Source organism: Pongo abelii, chromosome 17, assembly GCF_028885655.2.
Source record: "Pongo abelii isolate AG06213 chromosome 17, NHGRI_mPonAbe1-v2.0_pri, whole genome shotgun sequence".
Taxonomy (NCBI): Eukaryota; Metazoa; Chordata; class Mammalia; order Primates; family Hominidae; genus Pongo; species Pongo abelii.
Window position 1 is genome coordinate 40,454,247 of NC_072002.2, and position 12,634 is coordinate 40,466,880.

A 12,634-nucleotide genomic window follows, 5' to 3' on the forward strand; every position below is an offset into this window, starting at 1 on the left:
ATCACAAATATTGGGTTTTAGGAATTGTCTTAACAACTCATCTTTCCAGCATTAGATTATGGTTAAGTAGGTAGAAAAAACTTTCACTACAGGTATAGAAATGCTGGATAAGAGCTAACAAATATCCTTTTAAATGCGTAGGTAAGGCCAGGTGCAGTGGCTCACACCTGTAATCCCAGCATGTTTGGAGGCCAAGGCAGGAGAAGAAAAAACCTAAATGATTTTCTCTTATAAGGATCCTATTAAATATTAAATGATGTTCTACCAGACTAATAAAGGAAATGTATATTTATACCTAGGGTGAGATACTCTTTTACAGCCATCAGACTGACAAAAATTAAAATGACTGTATAAAGTGTTTGTGAGCATGTGGAGCCAAAAGAACTCTTATCTACTGCTGTTAGAATTGTAGACTAGACAACTGCTTTGGGCAGCATATGAGTGATACCTAGCAAAGTCAAAGAGGTATGTGCCTTTTAGCTAGCAATCCAGCTCCCAGATATGTAAGCCTACAGAAATTTGCAAACTATCTCACACAACAACACAACAACAGGTAATACAAAAGACTCCTTGTGATCCCCAAATATGTGGGAATTTTCTCATCACCAGCAATCAAGCAATCAATTCTGCAGCAAACATCAGTTAGGCGTCCTCCAATTCCATTCCTACACTATCTACCTGGAAACAATGTCAGATCCCACAGGTTGAGGGCTCAATCCCCAAGACTGCCCCCAACCCCATTCAGATACCAGTTGCAAGTCCAGGCCTCCATAACTTCTGACCAACCCGTCGTTTGTGGTTTCTGCAGCCCTCTCTTTGGGTTCCATTAATTTGCTAGAGTGGCTCACAGAACTCAGGGAAACATTTCCTTACATTTGCCGATTTGTTACTAAGTATATTTTAAGTATATGTAAGTATATTTTAAAGGATAAATAACCAGATGAAGAGATACATAAGATGAAGGCTAGGTACAGTGACTCACAGCTGTAATCCCAGCACTTTGGGAGGCTGAGGCAGGCAGATCACTCGAAGTCAGGAGTTGGTGACCAGCCTGGGCAACACAGGGAAACCCCCGTCTCTACTGAAAATACAAAAAATTAACTGGGAGTGGTAGCACACACTTGTAATCCCAGCTACTCAGGATGCTGAGGCACAACAATCGCTTGAACCCAGGAGGCCGAGGCTGTAGTAAGCTGAGATCACACCACTGCACTCCAGCCTAGGCGACAGAGCAAAACTGTCTCAAAAAAAAAAAGGCCGAGTGCAGGGGCTTACTCCTGTAATCCCAACACTTTGGGAGGCTGAGGCAGGTGGATTACCTGAGGTCAGGAGTTTGAGACCAGCCTGACCAACAAGGTGAAACCATGTCTCTACTAAGAATACAAAAATCAGCTGGGCATCGTGGCGGGCACCTGTAATCTCAGCTACTCGGGAGGCTGAGGCAGAAGAATCACTTGAACCTGGCAGTGAGCTGAGATCGCGCCATTGATTGCACTTCCTCCGGGTGACAAAGCGGGACTCCATCTCAAAAAAAAAAAAAAAAAAAAGAGAGAGAGACACATAGGATGAGGTCTGGGGGAAGGGGCGTGTACCATCTGGGAACCTCCATGTGTTCAGCTACCCAGAAGCTCTCCAAACCCTGTTATTTTGGGTTTTTATGGAGGCTTCATTACATAGGCATGATTGATTAAACGACTGGCCATTGGTGATCAATTTAATCTTCAGCCCCCTCCCCTTCCTGGAGGTCATGTGGTAGATCAGAAAGTCCCAATCTTCTAATCCTGCCTAGGTCTTTCTGGTGACCAGCTCCCATCCTGAAGCTGCCTAAGAGCTGCTAGCCATCAGTTAATCATTAGCATACAAAAATATATCACTGTGGAGATTCCAAAGATTTTAGGAGTTGTACCCCAGAAAAGGAGATGAAGACCAAATATTTGACAATAAAACAGGAGGCATTCAGACACATAGCACCTAATTTAGAGGCTGAGGTGGGAGGATCACTTGAGCCCAAGAGATGAAGGCTGCAGTGAGCCAAGATCTCATTACTACACTACAGCCCGGGTGACAGAATGAGACCTCTGTCTCAAAAATAAAAATAAAATAAATCCCAATATAGTTTTTCTTTTCATTTTTCTTACTATAGGTGATGTTGAGCATCTTTATGTTTGTGTGAAAGCCTTTGAATTCTCCTTCTGTTAGTGATTGATATCCTTTGTTTAATTTTCCTGTGAGTTTTTGGTCTTTTTTCTTATTGATTTGTAAGAGCTTCTTTTTTCTTTTCTTTTTTAAAAATCCATTTCTTTGTAAGAGCTTTTTATTTATTTGAGAAATTACCCTTTTGCCTATGTATTAAGGTAATGCTAGCTACTGTAATAGATTAACCTACACAATGGAAGTTTATTTCTCAATACGAAATCCTATTGCTGGTAGAGAGAAATCCTCTAAGCCAAAATCTAGGAAATGCTCTCCCTCCATTTTGTGGCTCTGCCATTTTCTTTTTTATTTCTTTTTTTTTTTTTTTTTTTGAGATGGAGTCTTGCTCTGTCGCCCAGGCTGGAGTGCAGTGGCGCGATCTCGGCTCACTGCAACCCCCGCCTCCCGGGTTCAAGCAATTCTCCTGCCTCAGCCTCCTGAATAGCTGGTACTATAGGCGCCCACCACCATGCCCGGCTAATTTTTTGTATTTTTAGTAGAGACAGGGTTTCAGTGTGTTAGCCAGGATGATCTCGATCTCCTGACCTCTTGATCTGCCTGCCTCGGCCTCCCAAAGTGCTGGGATTACAGGCATGAGCCATCGCGCCCGGCTGTGGCTCTGCCATTTTCAAACATTCATGAGATTTCTGTGTCTATGTGCATTAAGCCACCAGATAGGAAAAGAGTTTGGAGGATGAATTGTGACTTAAAACAAACAAGCAAACAACAACAACAGCCAGTTAAAGAGAGAACGGAACTTCCTCAACATCATAAAGGACATTTTTGGCAAGCCCAAAACTAACATCATACTCAATGGTGAAAAACTAAAAGCTTTTCCTATAAAATAAAGGATGCCTGCTTTTGCCACTTATATTCGTCATAGCATATGATGAATAGTATAGTAAGTTCTAGCCAAAGTAATTAGGCAAGAAAAGAAATAAAAGACATCCCAACTGGAAAGTAGGAAGTAAAATTATTTACAGATGATATTTGTTTATTAATTCTAGTACTAATTGACAAATTCAGCAAAGTGACAGGATACAAAATCAACATGCAAAAATTAGTTGCATTTCTATACATTAACGATGAGCAATCCAAAAAGGAAATTAAGAAAGCAATTCCTACTTGGGAGGCTAAGGCAGGAGAATTGCTTGAACCTGGGAGGCAGAGATTGCAGTGAGCCTAGATTGTGCCACTGCACTCCAGCCTGGGTGACAGAGAGATTCTGTCAAAAAAAAAAAAAAAAAAGCAATTCCATTTATAATAGCATAAAAAAATACTTAGGAATAAACTTAACCAAGGAAGCAAAAGACTTACCTACTGAAAAATACAAAACATTGCTGAAAGAAATTAAAGTAACCACAAATAAATAGAAAGACATTCTGTGTTCATAGGTATTGAATCGTAGATTCAATACCACCCCTATCAAAATCCCAATGATGTTTTTGCAAAAATCAAAAAATCCATTCTAATCTGAAAATTAAGAAAAAGTGCTGGCCTAGTGTGATGACTCATGCCTGTAATTCCAGCACTTTGGGAGGCCAAAGCAGGCAAATTGCTGAGCCTAGGAGTTTGAGACCAGCCTGGGGAACAAGGCAAAACCCTATCTCTACAAAAAATACAAAAATTAGCTGGGTGTGGTGAAGTGCACCTGTAGTCCCAGCTACTTGAGAAGCTGAGGTGGGAGGACGAGGTGGGAGGATCACTTGAGCCCGGGGAGGTTGAGGCTGCAGTGAGTTGTGATTGTACCACTGCACTCTAGCCTGGGCAACAGAGTGAGACCCTGTCTCAAATAAAAATTAAAAACAAATTTAGTGGCTGGGCATGTGACTCATGCCTGTAATCCTAGCACTTTGGGAGACCAAGGCAGGCAGATCACTTGAGGTCAGGAGTTCAAGACCAGCTGGCAACATGGCAAGACCCCGTCTCTCCTAAAAATATAAAAATTAGCTGGGCATGGTGGCACATGCCTGTAATCCCACCTACTCAGGAGGCTGAGGCAGGAGAATCGCCTGAATCCGGGAGATGGAGGTTGCAGTGAGCCAAGATCATACCACTGCACTCTAGCCTGGGTGACAGAGTGAGACCCTGTGGCAAAAAAAAAAAGAAAGAAAGAAAAGAAAAAGTGCTAATGGTGGCTTCCTATTTCTCTGTAGAAGAAAGCTAACTTACGTAATCTAAACTGGTGCTTTTTATACTTTAGTGTAGGTACAAATGTCTGAAGATCTTGTTTAAAATGCAGATTCTGACTCTATAGACCTGGAGTGTACCCAATAGTCTTTTCTGTTAGGCTCCTGGATGATACCAAGGATGCAATAGCATCACCTGCAAACTTACTAGATCTCATTAGCTAAGTATTTAGGATAAATCTACATGCAGCCTGTACTTCGGCCTGTGTGATGTTGCCCACCCCTTTGACATACACACCTCTTTGTTTATCTCTTGCCATTCCTCCTCTCCCTCCCTCAGCTGCAGCCACACTGGCCTGCCTGCTGTTCCCTGCTCCCTGAGGCATGCTCCTGCCCCAGGGCCTTGGCACTGTCTACTGTGCTTGGATCAGTCTGCCTCACCCCATACTGGCATGACTTTCTTTCACTTGTTGCACAAATATCACCGTATTAGACAGGATTTTTCTGACCACAATACATAAGATAGACCTCGCATCCCCCAATACCTAATAACACCTGAAATATGTGTTTGTGAAATACATGTATGCATGTGTTTACTGACTATTCTCCCCATTTGAACTGTAAGTTCCATGTCATTCACTGGTATATGGCCAGTGCCTGGAAGAGCTCCTAGCACATAGTAGACACTTAATAGATACTCATTGAATAAATAGTAGAAAACCATTCATTTAGATTAAAACTTAAAAAATTCAAAATCAGGCTGGGTGTGGTGGCTCATGCCTGTAATCCTGGCACTTTGGAGGCCAAGGTGGGTGGATCACCTGAGGTCAGGAGTTTGAGACCAACCTGGCTAATATGGTGAAACCCCATCTCTACTAAAAATACAAAAATTAGCCAGGAGTGGTGGTGGGTGCCTGCAATCCCAACTACTTGGGAGGCTGAGGCATGAGAATTGCTTGAACCCGGGAGACGGAGGTTGCAGTGAACCAAGATTGTGCCTCTACACTCCAGCCTGGGTGACAGAGCAAGACTCCGTCTCAAAAAAAAATAAAAATTCAAAATCAGATGCCAGCTGCTTTATGCCTCTCACTTAAAAAATATATGAAATTACTGGCTAAGAAGATTTATTTTTTAACCTATTGTAGCACTTATATTTATTTATAATGGAGAAAACAATAGGAAAAGAGGTTTTGAAAAGTTCCCCAAATAGGTGATTCCGTCCTGAGCAGCTGCTCTCTGGAGCAGTAGTCGTTTATCTCTGTCCATCTTCTCTCCCCACTAAGTGCACGCCTCCACCCCACGGAAGATTCGATGGACATAGACATAAGCCCCCTGAGGCCCCAGGACTATCTTTTCAGTTGTGAACTAAAGGCCGACGAAGATGATCACTTTAAGGTGGATAATGATGAAAATGAACACCAGTTATCTTTAAGAATGGTCAGTTTAGGGGCTGGTGCAAAGGTTGAATTGCACATTTTTGAACCTGAGGCAATGAATTACGAAGGCAATCCCATTAAAGTAACACCAGCAACTTTGAAGTGTATATACAGCCAACGGCTTCCCTTGGGAGCTTTGAAATAACACCCCTCCATGGTCTTATGGTTGAAGTATGGACTTTGAAATAACCCACCCATGGTCTTTCAGTTGAAATGTGGTTCAGGGCCAGTGTATATTAGTGGACAGCACTTCGTATCTGTGGAGGAAGATGCAGAGTCAGAAGATGAAGAAGAGGAGGATGTGAAACTCTTAAATATATCTGGAAAGCAATCTGCCCCTGGAGGTGGTAGCAAGATTCCACACAAAAAAGTAAAATTTGCTGCTGCTGAAGAGGAAGAAGGAGGAGGAGGAGGAGAAGGAAGAGGAGGAAGAGGAAAGAAGAAAGAAGAAGAAGGAGGAGAAGAAGAAGAGGAGGAGGAGGAGGAAGAGGTTGAGGAGGAAGAGGAGGAGGTGGAAGAGGAAGAAGAAGAGGATTTTGATGATGAGGATACTGAAGAAAAAGTGCCAGTGAATAAATGTATATGAGATACTTCTGCCGAGAATGCCCAAAATTCAAACCAGAATGGCAGACTCAAAACCATCAACATGAAGATCAAAAAGACAAGAATCTTTCAAAAACAGGAAAAAACTCCTAAAACACCAAAAGACCTAGTTCTGTAAAAGACATTAAAGCAAAAATGCAGGTACAGGAAAAGGTGGTTCTCTTTCCAAAGTCGAAGCCAAGTTCATCAATTATGTGAAGAATTGCTTCCGGAAGACTGACCAGGAGGCTATTCAAGATCTCTGGTAGCGGAGGAAGCCTCTTGAAGAAAATAGTTTAAACAGTTTTTTATAAGTTTTCCATCTTATTTCACTTCTGTAACAGTTGATATTTGGCTGTCCTTTTATAATGCAGAATGAGAACTTTCCCTACTGCGTTAATAAATGTTGTCCAGGTTCCATGGCCAATAATGGGTTGTCCAAAATGCCTGTTTAGTTTTTTGTTGTTGTTGTTGGTTTGTTTGTTTTTTGAGATGGAGTCTAGCCCTGTCGCCCAGGCTGGAGTGCAATGGTGCCATCTTGGCTCACTGCAACCTCTGCTTCCCGGGTTCAAACGATTCTCCTGCCTCAGCCTCCTGAGTAGCTGGGATTACAGGCACTCACCACCACATCCAGCTACTTTTTGTATTTTTAGTAGAGACAAGGTTTCACCATGTTGGCAAGGCTGGTCTCAAACTCCTGACCTCATGATCCGCCCGCCTCAGCCTCCCAAAGTGTTGGGATTACAAGTGTGAGCCACCATGCCCAGCCTAGTTTTTAAAGATGGAACTCCAGCCTTTACTTGGTTTTAAGTATGTATGGAATATTATGATAGGACATAGTAGTAGTGGGGGTCAGACATAGAAATGGTGGGGAGACAAAAATATACATGTGAAATAAACTCAGTATTTTAATAAAGTAGCACATTTTCTATTGAAAAAAAAGTTCCCCAAATAACATTTATTTGGTGAAGTACAATCCTTTCTTTAAAATACATAAAACAGGTAAGCGATCATGCATATGAGGTTGGCCTGGCTGCACTAGGAATTCAGGGACAATTCAAGGCCGTCTAATTCAGGCATGGTACTTGCATTTTGCTGCATCATGTTTTCTCTATGCCTATTTCAGTTGAGATCTTTTGGTTGAAAGAAACAAAGGTTAACTCAAGTGACCTCAAGGACACAAGGAAATAAAGGTTCTTGTGAAGAAATACAAAACTGGAAACTGTGGCATCGTTTTGCCTGCTAGGAACTGGCAACCCTAGCAACCCTAGAAATGTCAGCATCAAGAGCTTTTGGATCTTAACTGTAATATTGAAGCAATAACAGGATTAGTTCCTTTCTACACATCTGTTCTGTTTTTCTCTCCGTACCGTATCTGACTTTGTCAGCCTCATTTTATTTCTTTAACTTATTGCCTATGCCAACTCATAGCTTCTTCTTTTTATAACTTTCTAACATATACATATGCATTATGGTCTCTTCAGCTTCTATTAAATTTTGATCATGTAGCTTCAGCATTTTTTTTTTTTTGAGACAGAATCTCACTGTGTTGCCTAGTCTGGAGTGCAGTGGCACCATCTTGGCTCACTGCAACCTCTGCCTCCCAGGTTCAAGCGATTCTCCTGCCTCAGGCTTCTGAGTAGCCAGGATTACAGGCGCCTGCCACCACGTCAGCTGTTTTCTTTGTATTTTTAGTAGAGACAGGCTTTCACCTTGTTGGACAGGCTGGTGTGGAACTCTTGACCTCAGGTGATCCACCCACCTCGGCCTCCCAAATTGCTGAGATTACAGGTGTGAGCCACTAAGCCCAGCCAACCTTTCATAGTTAACTCTCCTTCTGTTTCCAAAGTCTCCAGTTCCAATTCTACAAAGAGTAAATGTGCTTAGACCGGGTGATATTTTTTGTATCAGGGTCACCGTGGTCAGTCAAAGGATTGGCTGTCCTTGGGACTGCATCCTATTGTTTGTCCAGACAGCAGTGACAGCAGTATAGGGTCAAGTGGTCCCAGCTTGGGATGTCCTTTGTGTCACTAAAACAGTTCTCTTGCAAGGGACTGTGGATGGGGCATGCTTCATGACTTAACTTGTGTAACACACACATGCTTCTCTCATTGAAAATACGTTTGTTGTTTTTTTTTTTTTGAGACAAGTTCTCACTATGTCACCCATGTTGGAATGCAGTGGCACGATCACACATCACTGCAGCCTCAACCTTCTGGGTTCAAGCAATCCTCCCACTTCAGCCTCTCAAATAGCTAGGACTATAGGCACGCACCACACGCCCAGCTAATTGTTTATTTTCTGTAGAGACAAGTTTTCACTATGTTGCCCAGGCTCCTCTCAAGCTCCTGGACTCAAATGATCTCCCTGCCTTGGCCTCCCAAAGTGCTGGGATTACAGGAGTGAGCCACCATGCCTGACCCTGAAAAGACTTTCTTTCTCTTCCTTTTTATGAAGCAGACTGTGGAAATGTCTCATGACTCACCACAATAATCCTCCTGCAAGATGCCTATTCTCAGGCTCAGTTAGAGGCCTGACCTCTTTATTGTAACCTGTATCACATTGTCTAGTAATCCTATCATATTTGTATCTCCTGTTAGATTCTGAGCATCTCATGCTCAGATCTGTAATCTTACAGTCGGGGTCTCAGTGAATGATTACTAAAAAAGCAAGCTTTAACTTGATTAAGTATTAGGCAGGGAGTATTATTCACTCCCTGAAGAAAAAGAAGGGAGTGGGGACGGATTATTCTTTTTGACAGGAAAGGTGTGCAGCTCATTAAAAAGGTTGTCCTGACCGGGCCCAGTGGCTCATGCCTGTAATCCCAGCACTTTGGGAGGCTGAGGCGGGTGGATCATCTGAGGTCAGGAGTTCGAGACCAGCCCAGCCAACATGAAGGAACCCCGTCTCTACTAAAAATACAAAAATTAGCTGGGCGTGGTGGGGCGTGCCTGTAATCCCAGCTACTCGGGAGGCTGAGGCAAGAGAATAGCTTGAACCTGGGGATTGGAGGTTGCAGTTAGCCGAGAATGTGCCATTGCACTCCAGCCTGGGTGACAAGAGTGAAACTACTCTGTCTCAAAAAAAAAAAAAAAAAAAGGTTATCCTTATTAAGAACTGGCTTTTTGGCCAGGCGCAGTGGCTCACACTTGTAATCTCAGCACTTTGGGAGGCCAAGGCAGGCAGATCACCTGAGGTCAGGAGCTCGAGACCAGCCTAGCCAACATGGCCAGTATTTAGTATCTCTACTAAAATACAAAGATTAGCTGGGCGAGGTGGCACACACCTGTAATCTCAGCTACCTGGGAGGCTGAGGTAGACGAATCACTTGAACCCAGGAGACGGAGGTTGCAGTGCACTGAGATCATGCCACCGCACTCCAGCCTGGGTAACAGAGTGAGACTCTGTCTCAAAAAACAAACAAAACAAACTGGCTTTGGTGGGAAAATGTATGCTATTTGGCAAAGGAGCAGCCTTAGCAGTTTCCCAAAGCTTATCTTCCTAAAACTCCTTGTGCAATGTCATTTGATCAAATGTTCCTGGTTGGTGAAATTCGTGAAACATTGTCTTAAAGAAAGTAAAGCAGGCTGGGTGTGGTAGCTCACGCCTCTAGTTCCAGCTACTCTAAAGGCTAAAGTGGGAAGGTGGCTTGAGCCCAAGAGTTCCAGGCTGCACTAAGCCACCCAGCCTGGTCCATAGAGTGAGACCTTGTCTCAAAAAACAAAACAAACAAAGTAAAGCAGTTTTCTTTACTGTAGAGGTTATCAAGATGTGGTCTGTCTACCCCCAGGTATCTGAGTCCATTTCTTGAAGTACATGAGGGTCTTAATTATTTTCATACAATACTAAGATGTTTGCTTTTTTCACTATGTGGAAAAAACACTATGTGGCATTACATCTCTACTGATGGTATAAAGGCAATAGTGGTTTATATTGCTGGAGCATTAGAATGTCAAGGCAATGACACTGTGATGGTTAGTTTCATTATTATTATTTTTTTTGAGACAGTCTCGCTCTGTCCCCCAGGCTGGAGTGGAGTGGAGTGCAGTGGCGCGATCTTGGCTCACTGCAAGCTTCGCCTCCTGGGTTCACATCATTCTCTGGCCTCAGCCTCCAGAATAGCTGGGACTAAAGCACCTGCCACCACGCCCAGCTAATTTATTTTTGTATTTTTAGTAGAGACGGGGTTTCACCATGGTCTGGATCTCCTGACCTCGTGATCCGCCCTCCTTGGCCTCCCAAAGTGCTGGAATTACAGGTGTGAGCCACTGTGCCTGGCCTATTATTATTATTTTGAGACAGAGTCTTGCTTTGTTGTCCAGGCTGCAGTGCAGCGGTGCAATCACGACTCATTGTAGCCTTGACATCCTAGGCTCAAGCCATCCTCCTGCCTCAGCACCTCCATCCACCTACTGCCCCCACCCACATCCACCTTCAACAACAGCTGTGACTACGGGTGCGTGCCACCAAACCCAGCTAATTTTTAAAAATTTTTTGTAGAGACGGGGTTTCATTATATTGCTCAGACTGGTCTTCAACTCCTGGGCTCAAGTGATCCTCCCACCTAGGCCTCCCAAAGTGCTGGGATTATAGGCTTGAGCCACCATGCCCAGCAATGGTTAATTTTAGATGTCAATTTGGCTGGGTGAAGGGAAGCCAAAATAGCTGATACGCCATTTTTTATGGGTGTGTCTGTGAGCTGTTTCTGGAAAGAGATTAGGATTTGAATCCGTGGATTGAGTAAAGAAGATCTGCTCTCACCAATGGGGGTGGACACCAATGGGCTGCAAATCAGATAGAACAAAAAGGCAGAGGAAAGACGAATTCACTCGCATCTGGAACTGGGACACTCTTCTGCTCCTGACTTGGACATCTGAATTCCCAGTTATTGGGTCTTTGGACTCTGGGACTTGCAACAGCAGCATCCCCAGGTTCTCAGGCCTTCAGACTTAGTTGGAGAGTTAACCCATTCTGAGGCCAGCTTGCAGGTGGCTATCATGGGACTTCTCATACTTGTGTGAGCCAATTCCCCTAATAATCCCTTCCTATCTATCTATGATCTATCTATCTATCTATCTATCTATCTATCTATCCAGCTATTTATATGCTATTGGTTCTTTCTCTCTGCAGAACCCTAATACACACACCAAACTTTACAGTAGTACTGTATATTGTACATATATAGTAGTAATTGTATTACTTACTGCCAACTACTCATAGTTTAAAAACAGAGGCAGTTTTACTTTAAAATGTTCTTGATGAAACAGTAAAAAATCATGTCTTTTAAATATTCTGTGCAATATAGTGGGGAGCACACATAAAATAGTTCTCTTTACCACAATAAGATGATTGATATAAGGAAAGGCCCTTGTGTGATTGTGTGAATTGCCAGCTGAACTAACCACTTTTTCATGAACCACTGTTTCTTACTTGAAAGAATAACCAACAAACTCTTTTTGCTCAGACTTGGTTATGTGGCAAACATTTACTCAAAAATGAAAATAATAAAACTGTCACTCACTGTTAAGAACTCACTGTTAACAACTGATGGCATTTATTGCCAATGACAAGGTTCAAGATTTTAAGCAAAATTTAGAATTTTGGGAGACTTCTGTATACTACGGTGAGACTGACAGCTTCCCAATACATAAAGCTGATGAGATTGATGGTGTTATTGAGAAAAATAAATTTTTGATATTGTATAATGAAATATGTCAACCTTTGGAAGATCTGAATAAATCAGTGAATCAATATTTTCCAAAGACATGCACAATTCAATAAAACCATGCATGAGTAAAAGATCCAGTCAGAGGTCTAATGTAATCAATGGACTCCGATGTGACAAAGTATGAAAAGTTAATAGATAGGATTTCAATTTCTACACTGGAATTCACCTTGAAGAAACTACCACTTTGTAAAGCTTTGGTGTAACATAAGGAAGAATATCATCCACAACGATCTGAAAAGGCTATTAAAATACTCTTCCTTTTTCCAACTACCTATTTGTGTGAGGCCATATTATCTTCAAATACTTGAACTAAAATAATATATTGCAACAGAGTGAATGCAGAATCAAGATACACAATCCAGCTGTCTTCTACGAAGCCAGACGTTAAAGATATTTGCAACAATGTAAAACAATGTCACTCTTTCACTTTTTTTTTGAAAATTATAGTTATATTTAATTAAAAATATTTATAAGGCTGGTTGTGGTGGCTCACGCCTGTAATCGCAACACTTTGAGAGGCAGAGGCGAGAGGATTGCTTCAGTTCAATAGTTCGAGACCAGCCTGG

At 42.4% G+C, this 12,634-nt stretch overlaps 1 pseudogene; it reads left to right on the plus strand.

Moving 5' to 3' along the window:
* Positions 1-467: 467 nt before the first annotated feature.
* Positions 468-6,609, plus strand: LOC100450311 (nucleophosmin-like; annotated as a pseudogene).
* Positions 6,610-12,634: the final 6,025 nt, after the last annotated feature.